Below are 18594 nucleotides of genomic sequence, written 5' to 3' on the forward strand. Positions count from 1 at the left end.
TCACAAATTGAAGAGAAAAGGTCAATACATAATATATTCAAATTTAAAAAAAAACGGACATCGTGTTCTTGTAGAATTTTACCTGTAAAGTTTGAAGTTTAAAACCTTTTTTTAAACCACGTTATTTGTTTTTTCTTTTTTCTTTTTTTTTTTTTTAATGGAACCTTGGTCCTTGCTCCTTTAATTGAAAAAAAAATTAGGGCTTGAATTACATTTTTCGAGGAGTTATAAGCTTGGAAAGACAGGGGGTCGAATAATTCACGCCTCCAATTTTGTAAATGTCTAAAAATAATTAATTTCGACTCGGATAAGTACATAATTATTTACTCACAAATTGAAGAGAAAAGGTCAATACATAATATATTCAAATTTAAAAAAAAACGGACATCGTGTTCTCGTCGAATTTTACCTGTAAAGTCCGAAGTTTAAAACCTTTTTAAAAAAAAAACACGTTTTTTTTTTTTTTTTTTTTTTTTTTTAATGAAATCTTGGTCCTTGCTCCTTTAATTGAAAAAAAAAATTAGGGCTTGAATTGCATTTTTCGAGGAGTTATAAGCTTGGAAAGATGGGGTGGAATTATTCGCTATTTTCACAAAAAATTCTGATACTGCTTGCCGTGGTTCTTCAGTGAAACGCTTCGTCGCCCACGACGAGACTACCCGTCTCCTACACAAGATACTCATACATTTATTTAACACACGACTAGCCACAATGAATATTAACGGTTTCACCCACTAAATCCAAACGGAAATTCCATGAAAAAAAGCTTATTTTACCAGAACTGCCCGCCTGTAAAACACTGTTGAATACAACTCGGTAGCCTTCAAATCCAATGTAAACAACTTCTTATCGAGCCGTCCCAATAAATAATCAAATTCTACCAAATTTACACCATTAATGATTACTGTCATACCACCTTATATTCATTCATTTTTATCCTCGAATGGCCTCCAGACCTATAAAAGTGTTGACTCCCAAGTAAAAAAAAAATGAATGGCCTAAATTCTTGATGTCGCCGTTTTGTACAATTCCTTATTTGATTTGTTTGTGTGAAATATTTAGTTTGTCAATTTTTAATATGAGGATATTTTTTTTATTATTCGAACTACTGTTCTCATCTTGAATGTTAACGATAGTTCGACTTCGACTTAATTCAAATAATAATAGTCTAACAAAAACATTTTGATCTTCATATATTTTATTTTTAATTAATTGGACACGCTAAAAAGAAATTTACTAAAGAAATACCCAAAGTATTGACAGATATAATCTAAACTACGAAGGAAAACAATTCGGTGCCCATAGGAACGGACATTTTTACACGAGGAACAAAATAATGATTACACCGTATGACCTAAATCCTTTGTTTTTTAGCAGTTGATTTTCTCTTTAAATAATTTCAGGTTTAAATCGCGTTTTTCATCTTTTAATTTTGAATCCTTTGTATTTTCATATATTTTATTTCTTAATGAATTGAACACACAAAACAACTGTTGTATCAATTTACTAAAGAAATCTTAACACAAAAGAACAAAGAATTTAACTCGATTTTTTTTTTCGCATTGAATTCCTGCTTTGAAAGGTAAGTTTTTTTTTTCTTTTTTGTTTACACTTTCATTAAATAACTTTTAAAATGAACTTAAATATTAAATTACGTTTATTTATTTATGTCATACCACCTTACATTCATTAATTTTTATCCTCGAATGGCCTCCGGACCTATATAAGTGCTGACTCTTAAGTAAAAAAAAATGCATGGCCTAAATTCTTGATGTCGCTGTTTGTACAATTTCTTATTTGATTTTTTTATGTGAAATATTTAGTTTGTCAATTTTTAATATGAGGATTATTTGGATTATTCGAACTACTGTTCTCATCTTGAATGTTAACAATAGTTCGACTTAATTCAAATAATAGTGAAATGTTTAGTTTAACAAACACTTATTTTGATCTTCATATATTTTATTTTTAATGAACTGGACACGCAAAAGAGAAATTTACTAAATAAATACCCAAAGTATTGACAAATATAATCTAAACTTCATAAGAAAACAATTCGGCGGTCTAAGTAACGGACATTTTTACATAAGGAACGAAATAATGATTACACCGTTTTACGATGACCCAAGTCCTTTGTTCTTTAGCAGTTGGTTTTCTCTTTAAATAATTTCACGTTTAAATCGTGTTTTTTATCTTTTAATTTTGATTCTTTTATATTTTAATATATTTTATTCCTTAATGAATTGAACAAACAAAATAACTGTTGTATTCATCGACTAAACAAATCCAAAAAAATCCAAATAAATTTTATGTTTTGAACACAATCAAACAAAGAATTCAACTCGCATTAAATTCCTGGAATGAAAGGTAAGTTTTGTAAAAAAAATTTTATTTACACTTTCATTAAATAACTTTAAAAACAATCTTAAATATTAAATTATGTTTATTTATTTTGCAATCCAATAAAGTTCTATTTGCTTCATAAAAGATGTGAAAAAGTATGAATCTGTGATTAAAAAATCTCCTAAAAATCTATTTTTTTTAATGAAAGATTAAAAAAAAAATCATCGAATAAAAATTGTAAATGACCCCCCTCATATTGTTATATAAAACTAGGCACCGCCAAAACTGGGGGGGCAGGTCAGTACTTTTTGACGGACCGTCTTTTTAAAAATCTACCAAAAATCAGGTAATTATCCGATCAATACGAAATTTTCAGCGATTATTAGGAGAAGAATGAACTTTATAACAGTGTACTTATTTTTCATAAACGATATTTATATATATATATTTTTTTGCTTACAAAACCCCCCCTTGTTTTGAAGTGGGAACAAATATGCTTAAAATAATCATCTGAAACTGAACAAAACATATTGTGTTGTTGTAAGGGACAGAATTATAGATTAAAAAAAAAAAAAAAAAAAATTGTTTGCATACCTTATTTTGACGTCTGAATATCAGAACTTCGATTGTGTTTAATTATCCCGCTTTTGAGTTTTGAAGTGTGAAATTCGGTGAATATGTTAAGTAAAATAATTAATTTAAGTTAAGCAAAACAAAACAAAAAATTTTTTTTATATTTATACGAAAAAAGCCATTTTAAAATTTTTGATAAATAAATTAACAATTTTTTTTTAGCGAGCCGAATAATGCATGACCATTATTAAACAGAGCATGCTTTGAATAATCGATACAAAAAAAAAAATTCGATAAATATTGTGCCCTTTGTGTTAAAAATAGCATCATTTTTTTCGATCTCGTTTGTAAACGTTTGCCGCCTTTCGACTACGGTGGACCAAAAGCGCTGAAATAATTTTTTTTTTATTCTGCTTTAAATTGCCCCCTCCCCCCATTTTGGGGAGCCTGGCCCCCACACACATACACATTAAAAACCAAACTCATACAAATGGTCACCCATCTGGTACTGGCCAGCCTCAGCTTAATAATACATTGAAATTTTCGTCACTGAAAAATAAGTTTTTTTGGCCTGTTTAGTCTTCCATAGTTTTCGTCTCATCGAAAGAAAACGTAAACAGAGTCGATCTGAACTCTTCGGCGACGCGAAATATCTGGTTACATATATGAATAAGTGGAATTATTTGAAATTCAGGTACTTATATTATAATATTTTTGCATATTCTCTTAGAAAATCATCCTAAATCTTAGTTAGACAATAAATGAATAAATAAATAATTTCAAAAACCCTTTTTTTAAAATATTTAAGTACGTTTTTTGTGCAAGACAAAAAATAACAATTGTTAACTTTTTGGGAAAATTTAACATTTAAAATTGAATTAAAAATAGTAGAAAAAGTTTTACATTATTCTGTTTTCTATATGATAAAATTCAGGGTTTTATCTTTCTGGAAAAAAAAAGTTACTCAGAAATAATAGATTTTAATAAATGTAATTTAGTTTTAAAAAACAACAACAACTTGATTTTGCGGCCATTTTTGGCGGTGCCTATATAAAACCAAATATAATAAATATTTAAGAAAACCAACAACGATATTTTGATGGTATCTTTCATTTAGTAAATTGTTTGGTAAAATTTCGAAATTACAAACAATAATAACTAACTGATAATTAACTGGTTGCTCACTTTACATGGAATTTGTATAGGAAAGTTATTCCCTCATTCTAAAACCTTGAATATTTATTATTGATTTTGTAATTCCTTCATTGCGGATATATTTTAAGGCTTCGCAGATTTATTTTTAAGGTTGTTCAAAGTGGATTAATATAAGAAAGTAATCCACCATTCTAAAATCTTAAATATTTTTTTTTTTTTTAATCAATTCTTAGCAGATTTTTTAAAAAGGCTGTTGAAACGTTAGTTAAAAAATAAGTAAGGTTTGAATTTTTGTGTGTAAATTTTGCTGGGTTAGTATCTAAAGATTTAACAAAATATTATTATTATTAGTAGTAGTAGCAGTAGTAGTAGTAGTAGTGCTTTTTGTATAGCAGGAACATTTTTTGGTGATTAGGAGGAGGGTATTTTTAGTAGAACATTTTAAATATTTGGTTTATTTTTATAATGTTATGAAATTTTAATTTTAGCTATTTTTTATAATGATATACATTTTTCTTTTTCATTTCGTTTTTTTCTGATACTGTTATTAATTTTTTATTTTTATTTGGTCAATTCTTCATAATGTAATCAAATTGTAATTTTGATATGGCCTATTCTTTATATTTTTTTTTACATGGTGGTCACCACTTATCAAGGCCCGGAAGCCACTCAGGGATAAGGGTTATTGTAAGTACTGTACGTTAGTGTGGAGATGTAATGAAGTGTTTACCTAAGGGGGTGGTTCATGAGGAATTTGTTTACATTGGACTTGAAGACATTTAGGTTGTAGTCAGGTGGGAAGCAGGCAGATGGAACAGAGTTCCACAGGCGTGCAGTTCTAAGAAAGAAGCTTTGTTCATGGAATCTACGTTTTGATTTAGGCACAGATAAAGAGTGGGGAAAATTTTTGACAGTGGATTCAGCTAGACGGGTGTTTTTCGTAAAATATCGACGAGGGGGGACTAGAGATTACAGTTAAGACTAGCACCTGCCATGGAAATAACGATAAAACAAGGATAGGCTTGCAACGTCTCTTCTGTGAGAGAGAGAGGTTGCAGGGAAGAGAAAAGGGTATCCCCACTAAGCCACAAAGTCTATTTTGTACTCTGTCAAGGCAGGATAGGCTGTTTTAAGCAGCTCCTGTCCAGATATGGCAGCAGTATTCCATCCTTGGACGTACTTGGTTTTTATATAGTTAGAGAATTGCATCAGTAGTGAGATATCTTCTGGAGCGGTAGAAGGATCCCACCATCTTTCCAGCGACCTTGGCAACAGACTTGATGTACATGTTCCATTTCAGATCAGGAGTAAAGGTCAAGCCCAGAAGTTTGTCAAAACATGGGGCTTCTCCTAGACGAGAGCCATCCATTTCAATTAATGCAAGATGGGGATCAGAGCGTTGCTGATGTAAAGATAGGCATTTGGTTTTAGATGCATTAAAGGTAACCAGCCATGTCTTCCCCCACTTAACCACGTGCTCGAGATCAGAGGAGAGAGAATCAGAGAGAACTTTGTCATTTACAGCCTTTGATGTGGTGCCGTAGATGGTCGTGTCATCAGCATACATGTCAACGAATGATTTAAGCATGTGTTTAGGGAGATCATTGATGTAGATCAGGAAGAGAGTTGGGCCCAGGATGGACCCTTGAGGGACTCCAGCATTAATACTGCAGGCCCCTGATTTTTGTCCATCGACCACTACTCTTATGAGCCTATCAGAGAGAAATGATTTAATGATAGAGAAAACATTTCCAGTTATACCGTAGCTAGAAATCTTGTGAAGTAGACCCTTATGTCGAAGGCCTTTGATATGTCAAGAGCAATTGCCCTAGAAAGGAATCCTTTGTCAAGAGATTCACTAATCTTATGAGATATAACCGTTAGCACATCTGCTGTAGATCTTGCAGAACGGAAACCATATTGTGCGTCACTAAGAAGGTTATTTCTGCTGGGGTGGTTGACTATTTCTCTATTTAATATGGATTCCAGCAACTTACTCATAACACACAGGAGACTTATTGGTCTGTACTGAGAGGGAGATGACTTATCACCTGAATTGTTAAATACAGGCCATACTGATGAGGTTTTCCAGGGTGTTGGAAAGCACTTCTCCTTAATTTTGGTTTGATCTATGTTTATAATGTTGTCAAATTTTAATGTTGACTTTGTCTATTTTTTAGAATCTTATGAACTTATAATTTTTGTTTGGTCTATTTTTCATAATGTTATCAAATGTTAATTTTGATTTGTTCTATGATTTTTATGTTATCACATTTTTTATTTTTAATGGGTTTGTTTCTTATAACCGTATCGCCTTTTTTTAATTTTTATTTGGTCTATTTTTATTACGTTAGAAAATTTTAAAAGAGACGTATTGACCACCTTTCTTTTAATTTCTAAAATCATAAACTAATTAAAGAACATTACGCCAGGTTTTTAACTACATTTTCTTTATTCGTGTGCGTTACAGGTATGTTGTCTGTTAAGACATGTATTTGTGCATTGTTAAACGCTAAAATATTTTTTTTAATGTATAATTCTTTTGATATGATATTTAGAAAAAGAAAACCATAATCAGAACGCACTTACTTCCTTGTCCTTCACCACTGAAAATCGGTAAATCGGCCTATATATATAATGTGTCTAGCTGTCTGTAAGAAATTAGCTAGGGGCATGGGATACTCGCAAAAGAATGGAGGGTGTAGCAAAATATAGCAAATGTATTTATATTCCTTGTTATTTATTTTAAAAACTGTTTATTTAAGTTAGGTGGATTTCTTATTTTGGAGCTCCTAAACTACGGAAATTACGCCCCTTTTGTTAGTTATTTTTTTTATCTCACCAGCAGACACCATGAGACTGGGAACGTATCTCCAAAAGTCCTTTTTACAATAGTAGTTATGAACATATACAAATATAATACTTAATTCTTTGTTTACTAAAGGCAAATAGAAAAATCATTGTAGGTGCATTTTCCTCCCATTATTTTGTCCCTCATTTCTCGTCTCAAACAAAGGAGCAATGTTTCTGACAAAAACGGAAACGCTGTATACTCGCTCGGCAGTTTTGTGCGAGCAGTAACTAGAGATTAGTTAATTTTCTTTTCACTCTGATCTTGTTGTCAGGTGACAGAGATCCGAACATGTGGATAACTCCTTAGGAGACTGTCCTGTCAGCAGGTTCAAAATACCAGGTTGTTGCATTACCATTTAGTGAATGGAGTCTGGACCATGCATTATCTTCTGGTGGGGCCTCTCAATGCCATTTTAATGGAAACTGCTACAGGTTTTCCTTTTTAATTTTCTACATTCTTTTTTCCATATTGTCTCTCTCTTGCTTCCGCCTTGTCTTGCTAATATCGAGAAAAATTACAACAAACAAATCAAGAACCACAACTTCACATGTCTCCTTTAACCTTTCATAATATTATGGAAGCCAACTCTATCCTGTTTTTCTCGTGTGAAACTGGCATTCAATCAACTGCTTCCTTAGCTGATTTCTCCACATCTTTACATCTAACCCAACCCTCAAGATCGCCATAGGCATGGGATATGTGCTTATATAAGAATACCTTCACCTGTCGTAGAGACATTTCTAAATAGCCCAAATACCCCTACATGTACTTGAGCAGAGACTACTGAGAGAAGAGCATTTATATTTACCCTGGATGGAGTTGCTATCATTGAGAGCATTGTAAATTGATCATACCATGTCTGCTCATCAGTCAACCAACATTCACGTCTGTTGAGATTCCAGTATTTATGGTGTTGAATGGCTAGTCCACTCTAACAGAACATGAGGAAGGGAGATTTTGTCATTTCCTCCTTGCTTAGCATCTAAAACAGATTGAAACCATGCAGTTAACTGATGCTGATGGACAATTGCAAGTCTCTCCACGCCATATTAATGAAAACTGCCACGGCTTTTTCTTTTCAATTTTCTACAAAAGTCTTCATCTTCATTCATTCTTTTGTACTGATTGTCTCCCTTGCTTCCAGTCTCTCTCCTAGTCTTAATAACCATGCTTGCCTCTTCCATAAACTCCACTATATAACTATGAAACAAATAACTTCAACAAATAAAGAACCACAGCTACCAACTTAGACCCCTCCAGTACAATGTCCTCTTTTTTTACATCGAAAATCTATGTTCCAACATCTCAAAGGTTTAATCCAAATAGAGGAGACCAAACCTGACCTTGTGTGAAACTGGCATTAACTCAACTGCTTCTTTAGCCGATTTCTCTATCTTTTATAATTCACATCCAAACCCGACGTTCATCATAGACTTCGAAGATGTGCTCGACACGTTCGAAAGAAGACTGAAACATGTGCTTGCATAATGATTATTCACAGCACAGTATGTATATTTTCCCTATATCATTCTAACAATGATGAAATAGCTATATTCAAGAGCATCGTAAATTGATCATACCATGTTTACTTAGCCAACATTAACGCATATGGAGATTTCAATCTTTACAGCATTGAATAGCTAGTCCACTCAAACAAAAGAAAAGCATATACTAAGTCCATCAATTTCAAAGAAGAACGGAGGCTTCGTTCCCATGAGTTTTGGAGAAAAAAGCAAGGTCCTGAACAGATGCGTGTCCTGTAGGCCACCAATCATCAATGGGTCTAAGGCGATTTCATCAGCATCTGACAAAGTCAAGCTCTTTGCCACAAACTTTGCAGCAAACTCCCGAACTTTATCTCAAGATCAAAAATAATCTGCCCGATATCCACATATCTTTTCAAGATGTTATTACACACACATCCAGATTTCAGCAAAATAACTGGTTCTTGCTATACCTCAGTTATAGTACTTAAAAAGCTGCAACTGGAACTGACACCCATTCTTACAAGCTGTTCAACCTATAGGAAAATGCTTCTGAACACTGATGGAGTAGCTATATTTGAGAGCATCGTAAATTGATCATACCATGCCTACTTCTCTCTCAGCGAGCATTAACGCATGTGGAGATTTCAACCTTTATAGCATTGAATAAGTCCACTCAAACATAAGAGAAGCATATGCTAAATCCATCAATTTCAAAGAAGAACGGAGGTTTCGGTCCCAAAGCAAGGTCCTGAACAGATGCGTGTCCTCTAGCCAAACCATCATCAATGAGTCTGAGGCGATTTCATCGGCATCTGGCAAAGCCAAGCTCTTTGCCACGAACTTAGCAGCTAACTCCCGAATTTTCTCTCAAGATCAAAAATAATCTGCCCGATATCCACACATCTTTTCAAGATGTCAGCAAAGCAACTGGTTCTCACTATACCTTAGTTATAGTACTCAAAATTCTGCACCCATTCTTGCAAGCTGTTCAACCTATAGGAAAATGCTTCCCAAAACTTTCAAAAACCTAATTAGTTTTCCAACTATTCCAAAGTACTGGAGATTGTCTTTTGCTAATTAGTCTTGTGTGTAAAACGCTTGAATGTGTGTAAAATAGAGAAATTGCCAACCACTTCAGCAAAAACTTACTATTTACATCCATGGATTATCTGGAAAAGTCTTCTCAAACATTGAATATTTTATTTGTGATTACAAGTAGTCGCTGATGGATAGAAGTCCAAATCTTCTAGTATGAACGCTGGCGTGCCTCCAGGTTATATCCTAGCCTCTCTTCCCGTTTAACTCATTTTTGTTGATATAGACACAGAAGACACTCCAATCTGTTGACATAGACACAGAAGACACTCCAATCTGTTGACATAGACACAGAAGACACTCCAATCTGTTGACATAGACACAGAAGACACTCCAATCTGTTGACATAGACACAGAAGACACTCCAATCTGTTGATATAGACACAGAAGACACTCCAATCTGTTGATATAGACACAGAAGACACTCCAATCTGTTGATATAGACACAGAAGACACTCCAATCTGTTGACATAGACACAGAAGACACTCCAATCTGTTGATATAGACACAGAAGACACTACAATCTTTAGTAACAACAACCAAAATGTATCTGAGAACACGTGGATAAAACGTGTCCGTTTATTTTTCTTACATCAAAAACAAAGCTTCTATCTTTTTACTTTGTTGCAGCTTATAATAATGGCGCTCGTAACAATCAAAGTTCTCCCTCTTTATAAGCTTCTGAGGTTGACTATCACTTTTGACCTGAAATAGATTTACATCAAATATGTTTCTGCAGACGATTGAAAAGTTATTGCGTCATTCTATTCTTCATGAAAATATCTAGCTTCTGGCTTAACCCTCTCCATGTATAAGAGCAAGATATGTGCAAAAATGGAATATTCATGCCTACCTCATCTTAACAAATTTCAAAACTTACTTCGAAACTTTTTAAGTGATGCCCTTTTATTCTTCCTTGTAACCCCTTTTCCCAGAGAAGAAACGTTGCAAACTTGTCTCTCCTCTGTGTATATTTTATGCCAAGTGCTTGAAAAAAACATTTTTTTTTAAATTTTATGAGCGACTTTCATCCTTTACAAACACTGCCGAAAGTATTTACAGGAAAATGTGAAATATACTAAAAATAAAAAATACAATGCTAAAATAGCACGAGCGATTTTTGACACTCGTTATAATGCATCATCATTAATAATGACATTAAATTTCACATTCATAACAAAAGATCAATTCATTGTTCAAGTATCTCGTTATAATTAAGAATGACATTAACTTTTCACATTCATAACAAAAGGTACAAGTAAAATGAAATTTAATCAACGTAAGTTTTAATGAAAAAGAAATATCAGAGTTTTAATCACATAAAAACATTATTTACTTTGCACTGCATAAAACGACGAAATATGATTTTGAACATCAAAAAATAAAAAAAGATAAAATTTGGAAAAATGGCACGAGCGATATTTATGGCAGATTCATCAACCCAGCTTTTACAGCAATACTCCATTCATGGATGAATGGTGGTCTTGTAAAAATATAAGATACTCTCAGGTGTGAACAACTTTTTAACATGGTAGATAGAGTCATCCTTTTTTGCAACAACCCTCGCATTGTCGTCAATGTATCTGCTCCAATTCATGTTACCCATGAATGTTTTGCTAAGGTTTTTGAATGAGGAACGTTCAGGTAGTGTATTATTAGTCATGCTAATAACTACGTCAATTTCTAACAAAGTTGAGAATGACCTGCAATTATTTGTAAGGCAATAGGAAAAGGTCATAAATAGAACAGGTTGAGGTAGAAAGAATATATTGTTCATAACAGTTAAATAGAAAGGTTGAGGTAGAAAGAATATATTGTTCAAGTTAAATACAAAGAAAATGTAAGTTAGACTGTAATCCTGCATGTATGCAAATTTATGATTGATAAGTCTAATCCCGAATATTACTGAAACTTCATGTTTTTGTTTAATATTTACGCTAGCACATATTTCCGTATATTTTTCTCGCTCTTTTCAGTGAACTTTTCCCCCTGTGTAATGTTCTTTCTTTGTCTTTTCGTCCAGAGAATAGGGTTAGACTTTTATGTATCTTTTTATACATATTCATCATCTTCAATTTTTTTAATCCTTTTAAGCGCTCGTTGACAGTTTTTAGCAATTGGTAACTTTCTAATTTAATTAACATCAAGTTTCAAAGTCTTTTGTAGATACCAAGAATTAAAAATCGTTGTTGTATCGAGATTTTAATTAAGCCTGCCTTTCATCGTTTTTTTTTATTTTGGATTCAAATCCATCTTAAGTTTCCACATTTCTTTAGGTTTTCCATTGAATCTTATATTTCTCTTTCTGGTTGTATTATATTTTACTTAAATCAAATTGCGGAGTTTTCATTTCGAAGGCTGGTGGTTCCTAGATCCAACTCTTCTGACTCTTGAAGAATTCAGTGCAAAGTTTCATAATTGTTTACTAATTTTAAAATGTGTTTAGTCGTTTTTGAGCGAAAATCTAAGTAAAAACATTTAAATTTCTATTAAAACGTCACAGCATATATTTTATAAGTGAAAATAACTCAAATTTAACTTATATAAAGAGTTGTTGGTTCCAATCATGTTAAAATGAATTCATTGATATACCACTTAAATATCGTAGCATTGCAGTATTTGAAATTTGACTTTTAAGCTTGTGTTCTCGAATAAATATAACCAGCTACCAGACCAGAGTTTTTTATAAGCACTTCACCCAGTTATTTTTAGCCGTGAGAAAAAATGGGAATGAAAAATGTATATTACTGTGAACAAAATAAATACGGGGTTTTCTTGACAATAAATAAAAGTATAGCTCTTGATGTAAAAACCCAATTATATTTCTAAAGTAAAATTTAACTTTTCGTTTTGATGGAAAACAATTTCCAACAAGCTCCTTTTGTCACAATATTTGATATAACGACAGTTGAATGTTCCTAGAGACAATCCTTCAAAATCTTGTAGATTTCAGTGCAGACATGAGGAATTGGTTACTGGTTATTTAAACTGGGTTGCTCATTGCAACATTCAAGAGAAAAGCTAAGTAAAAAAACTCAAATTTCACTCATGCCGAAGTGGATATTAGTTTCATTGTTGTGTAACATTGCCGTGTTTTAATTTTGACTTTTCAGCATGTGTTCTTGGATTCATAACGCCACGGGCATTTAAAAGTTTGGTTTTTCCTCATGCATAATATCATCCTCGTCGCCAGTTATTTTAGACCTAAGAAATGATCATAAAAAACATAAAGAGCAGGTTTATATAGAAATAATATGATTTAGAATAAAGTTTATCGGTAATTTCACAGGTTTATAATTGTTTAAGAAAAACACAAAATTATTAACAAATGAGACATATGAAATGACAATATTTTGCGTACGAAAAATTTTATGTAATAAAATGGTGTTGATGAAACTATGGACATTTTCTCCTTGAATGGTTGAAATTATGTTGACTTTATGTTTTTATGTTTCTTGTTTTTATGCCACAAAAGAAGCATATATATATATATATATATATATAAATGTTTCTTAGTTTCCTTCCACAAGAAGATTACTTGATATTATTTTCACTAAAAGATAACATCTCTAGGAAACATCTTTATCGGCTCTGGTTATTTTACTAATATGTGTGATGTCTTTTAGATTAAATTAATTTAAAATTTGCGAAATCAAATAAAATTAACAACAATAAATTAACAAATTACGAATATGATAAACAAATATTGACTTGCATTTCTTTTTATTTACAGATGTTCCTGATTGAACGCTATTAATGAAGTGTAATGGATCATTTTTTTACAATATAATTTAGAAAGTTTTGCTTCACGTGTAAGACATTTATTTTACTGGATATTACTATTAACTAGTGTTTTGGTATCAGTTGTTTTCTTTCAGTATGAAATAAAATTGCATGCACATATCTGAATTAAAAATATAAAGCGAGGATAACATGGTATATTATTTATAACTGTATTGTTGATCTTTTTAAAATAAATTCTATTGAAACATGCAGGTATACAGAGGAGGAAAGCCATATTCCTGTGAAATCTGTGGCTATACTTGTTCTTATGAATCAAATTTAGTGACGCATATGAAATCTCACACCGGGGAAAAGCCACATTCTTGTGAAGTGTGTGGATATTCTTTTTCCCAAAAGTCAAATTTAATGACACATATGAGAACTCACACCGGAGAAAAGCCATATTCTTGTGAAGTGTGTGGGTATTCTTTTTCTCGAAAAGCAAATTTAGTGGCACATATGAGAACGCATACTGGGGAAAAACCACATTCTTGTGAAGTATGTGGATATTCCTTTTCTCATAAAACACATTTAGTGACCCATATGAGAATTCACACAGGGGAAAAACCACATTCTTGTGAAGACTGTGGATTTTCTAGTTCTCGAAAACGAGATTTAATGGCACATATGAGTAGGCATATTGGGGAAAAACAACATTCTTGTGAAGTGTGTGGATATTCTTGTTCTGAAAAATCAATGTTAGTGAGACATATGAGAACTCATACTGGGGAAAAGCCACATTCTTGTCAAGTATGTGGATATTCTTGTTCTCGAAAATCAAATTTAGAGAGACATATGAGTACTCATACTGGGGAAAAGCCTCATTCTTGTGAACTGTGTACCTATTCTTGTTCTCGAAAATCAAATTTAGTGAGACATATGAGAACTCACAGTGGAAATACAAATAGCAGCCATAAAAGGAAGAGTATCTATTCTTAAAAGAGCCCCCGCATATAAATTTTAATCATAACATTAATCATGTTTGCTCAAAGAGGAAGCCCCTTGATCTCTTAAAGCTGAAGTAAAATAAATATAAAAAGGGGGGAGCCACATTGTTGTGAAGTTTGTGGACATTCTTTTTCTCAAGAACCACATTTGAAAACTCACTCCGGGGAAAGCTACATTCTTGTGAAATATATGTATATTCTTGTTCTGTAAAATCAACATTAGTGAGATATATGAGAACTTACACTGACGGAGAAGATCTCTTCACTATGGCTAACGCACATTAGCTTTTGTGAAGAATGGTGCACCTTCTCCAAGTGATATTACCTCAAGTAATAGCACGAAGCTGGATACTCCACCAGACTAGATAAATTCTTGTCCTAGAATCCAGTAAGACCAAGAGACCAAAATGAAAGATATGCTACAACATATAAAAATGGTGAATTGGGGAGAGGAAGATTATGTTCTCAATTTCTTTACAAACTCAGTGTATTAGAGATAAAGAACTTAAATGGAATATTCGAATATCTATGTATCTAATATAGATTTCAAGTGTTAGCCCCAGGTTGTGGGCCCCTTGATTTCTGAGAACTTTGACTAAAGCAAATAAAACAAAAATAAAACGGAAATCTACTCATTATAGATGACTTGAAACTCAATGCAGAATCCGAGAAACAACTTGTCTCTTTGATAGACGTGATACAAATCTATACAGAGGACATCTGCATGGAGTTTGGATTCGACAAATGCGCTAAGTGCACCATAAAGAAAGGAAGAAAGACAACATCAGAACATCTTAATCCTGAGAATGGCTCTATTGAAGACCTTGAAGAAGATGCTGTCTATAAATACCTGGGGGTATAGGAGAATGAGACACTTGAACATGGAAAAATGAAATAAATAGTGCAGGGAGAATACTTCAAACGATTGAAAAAAACTTCTCATCAGAACTAACACCGAAAAACAAAATTACTGCCATCAGTCAATTGGCTATAGGAGTATACAAAAAGGGAACTGACGACAAGACTATAAGGATGGCAACAACATAAGAGAGCAGGCAGGTTCATGGAAGAACTGAACCAGAGGTACATTGACGTTGTTTCTTATGGATTTGGCATAATCATCTTGTCACAAAACTGCATCAATAACCTTGACGTAAAAACTCGGAAAATGCTGGCCCTTCATAAAGTCATTTACAAACATCAGTGCATGGACAGGCTGTACTTAATACAGAGAGAAGGTGGCTTAGGCCTCACTGAAATCAACCACGCATACAGAGCTTCAATGGTAAGCATAGGTCAATATATCAAATGTTCTTTTACCAAAAAATAAAAATGGTGAATGAAAATCACATTAAATGTCTACCTCAGCAGACGTCAACTACAAAGCTCGGTGAAAATTTCAGTGGTAACACACTGCATAACACAATAGAATAGAGAGAAAAGTATACAAAAAGGGAACTGAAGACAAGACTAGATTGATGGCAACATCATAAGAGAGCAAGCAGATTCATGAAAGAACTGAACCAGAACTACATTGACAAGGAGGCTTCACTACAATAGCTTAAAAGTGACAAATTTCTATTTGATGAAGAATGATTAATTATAGCTGTACAAGACCAAGACTTGCTCAGAAATTGATATAAGAAAATGGCTGGTTAATGCTGATTTATGTCACTCGACTGTTGAAAGCCCAAACCACCTTATGTCTGGATGCAAGATCTTTCTTGCCGATGGTCATTACATTGCCCGCCACAACAAAGTATGTAGATACTTACACTGGAAGATCTGTGGAGAGATACAACTAGATAGGTCGTCAAACGTCTGGGAATATGAACCACCACTGATAGCATCAAATGGAAAGTGACAGTGTTCTACGACAAAGACATACAGGCGAGCAGATACATAAAAGACAAGACCATCAAGCCAGATATAGTAATATGGAACAAGCTTGAAAGGGCTGCACTCATTATCGACGTCACAGTTCCAAACGACTTTGGCCTTAATAGAGCAGAAACGGGAAAAGATAAAAATATCAGGACCTAAAAAATGATCTAAAAACAACATATTCTCTGAAAGAAATAAACATTTTACCAGCTGTAACAGGAGCGACTGGCCTAATAAAAAAACCTTCAAAAATACTTAGAAGCAATCCCTGGAAAACCAAGCTGTAAGGAAATACAGATAGTAACCATAAAGAGATCAGTGTCTATTCTTAAAAGATCTCTCGGATATAAATTAAAACTTTACTACTCCCCTCAAAGAAACAAATTGAGTATTTACTACTCCCCTCAAAGAAAATGAGTATTTATTACTCCCCTCAAAGAAAAAATTGAGTATTTACTACTCCCCTCAAAGAAAAAATGAGTATTTATTACTCCCCTCAAAGAAAAAAATTGAGTATTTACTACTCCCCTCAAAGAAAAAAATGAGTATTTATTACTCCCCTCAAAGAAAAAATTGAGTATTTATTACTCCCCTCAAAGAAAAAATTGAGTATTTATTACTCCCCTCAAAGAAAAAAATTGAGTATGTACTACTCCCCTCAAAGAAAAAATTGAGTATTTACTACTCCCCTCAAAGAAAAAATTGAGTATTTACTACTCCCCTCAAAGAAAAAATGAGTATTTATTACTCCCCTCAAAGAAAAAAATTGAGTATTTATTACTCCCCTCAAAGAAAAAAATGAGTATTTATTACTCCCCTCAAAGAAAAAATTGAGTATTTACTACTCCCCTCAAAGAAAAAATTGAGTATTTACTACTCCCCTCAAAGAAAAAATGAGTATTTATTACTCCCCTCAGAGAAAAAAATTGAGTATTTATTACTCCCCTCAAAGAAAAAAATGAGTATTTATTACTCCCCTCAAAGAAAAAATTGAGTATTTACTACTCCCCTCAAAGAAAAAATGAGTATTTATTACTCCCCTCAAAGAAAAAATGAGTATTTATTACTCCCCTCAAAGAAAAAATGAGTATTTACTACTCCCCTCAAAGAAAAAATGAGTATTACTCCTCTCAAAGAAACAAATTGAGTATTTACTACTCCCCTCAAAGAAAAAATGAGTATTTATTACTCCCCTCAAAGAAAAAATGAGTATTTACTACTCCCCTCAAAGAAAAAATGAGTATTTATTACTCCTCTCAAAGAAAAAAATTGAGTATTTACTACTCCCCTCAAAGAAAAAATGAGTATTTATTACTCCCCTCAAAGAAAAAATGAGTATTTATTACTCCCCTCAAAGAAAAAAATGAGTATTTATTACTCCCCTCAAAGAAAAAATGAGTATTTACTACTCCCCTCAAAGAAAAAATGAGTATTTACTACTCCCCTCAAAGAAAAAATGAGTATTTACTACTCCCCTCAAAGAAAAAATGAGTATTTATTACTCCCCTCAAAGAAAAAATTGAGTATTTACTACTCCCCTCAAAGAAAAAATGAGTATTTATTACTCCCCTCAAAGAAAAAATTGAGTATTTATTACTCCCCTCAAAGAAAAAATGAGTATTTACTACTCCCCTCAAAGAAAAAATTGAGTATTTACTACTCCTCTCAAAGAAAAAATGAGTATTTATTACTCCCCTCAAAGAAAAATTGAGTATTTATTACTCCCCTCAAAGAAAAAAATGAGTATTTACTACTCCCCTCAAAGAAAAAATTGAGTATTTATTAATCCTCTCAAAGAAAAAATGAGTATTTATTACTCCCCTCAAAGAAAAAAATGAGTATTTATTACTCCCCTCAAAGAAAAAATTGAGTATTTATTACTCCCCTCAAAGAAAAAAATTGAGTATGTACTACTCCCCTCAAAGAAAAAATTGAGTATTTATTACTCCCCTCAAAGAAAAAATGAGTATTTATTACTCCCCTCAAAGAAAAAATTGAGTATTTATAACTCCCCTCAAAGAAAAAATTGAGTATTTATTACTCCCCTCAAAGAAAAAATGAGTATTTATTACTCCCCTCAAAGAAAAAATTGAGTATTTACTACTCCCCTCAAAGAAAAAATGAGTATTTATTACTCCCCTCAAAGAAAAGAGTATTTATTACTCCCCTCAAAGAAAAAATGAGTATTTACTACTCCCCTCAAAGAAAAAAATTGAGTATTTACTACTCCCCTCAAAGAAAAAATTAGTATTTATTACTCCCCTCAAAGAAAAAATTGAGTATTTACTACTCCACTTAAAGAAAATAAATTGAGTATTTACTACTCCACTCAAAGAAAAAGCTTGAGTATTTACTACTCCCCTCAAAGAAACAAATTGAGTATTTATTACTCCCCTCAAAGAAAAAATTGAGTATCTACTACTCCACTTAAAGAAAATAAATTGAGTATTTACTACTCCCCTCAAAGAAACAA

The 18594-nt window shown here is 32.6% G+C and overlaps 1 long non-coding RNA gene across 1 annotated transcript; it reads left to right on the forward strand.

Annotated features, from left to right (window-relative positions):
* The first annotated feature begins 1361 nt into the window (after nucleotides 1-1361).
* Nucleotides 1362-18276, forward strand: LOC145249048 (uncharacterized). The gene is made up of 2 exons (XR_013863457.1): nucleotides 1362-1582; nucleotides 13241-18276. It is a non-coding gene; the product is annotated as an uncharacterized LOC145249048 (long non-coding RNA).
* The last annotated feature ends 318 nt before the right edge of the window (nucleotides 18277-18594 follow it).

The sequence above is a fragment of the Euprymna scolopes genome, chromosome 27, assembly GCF_053919585.1.
Source record: "Euprymna scolopes isolate OS-2025 chromosome 27, ASM5391958v1, whole genome shotgun sequence".
Taxonomy (NCBI): Eukaryota; Metazoa; Mollusca; class Cephalopoda; order Sepiida; family Sepiolidae; genus Euprymna; species Euprymna scolopes.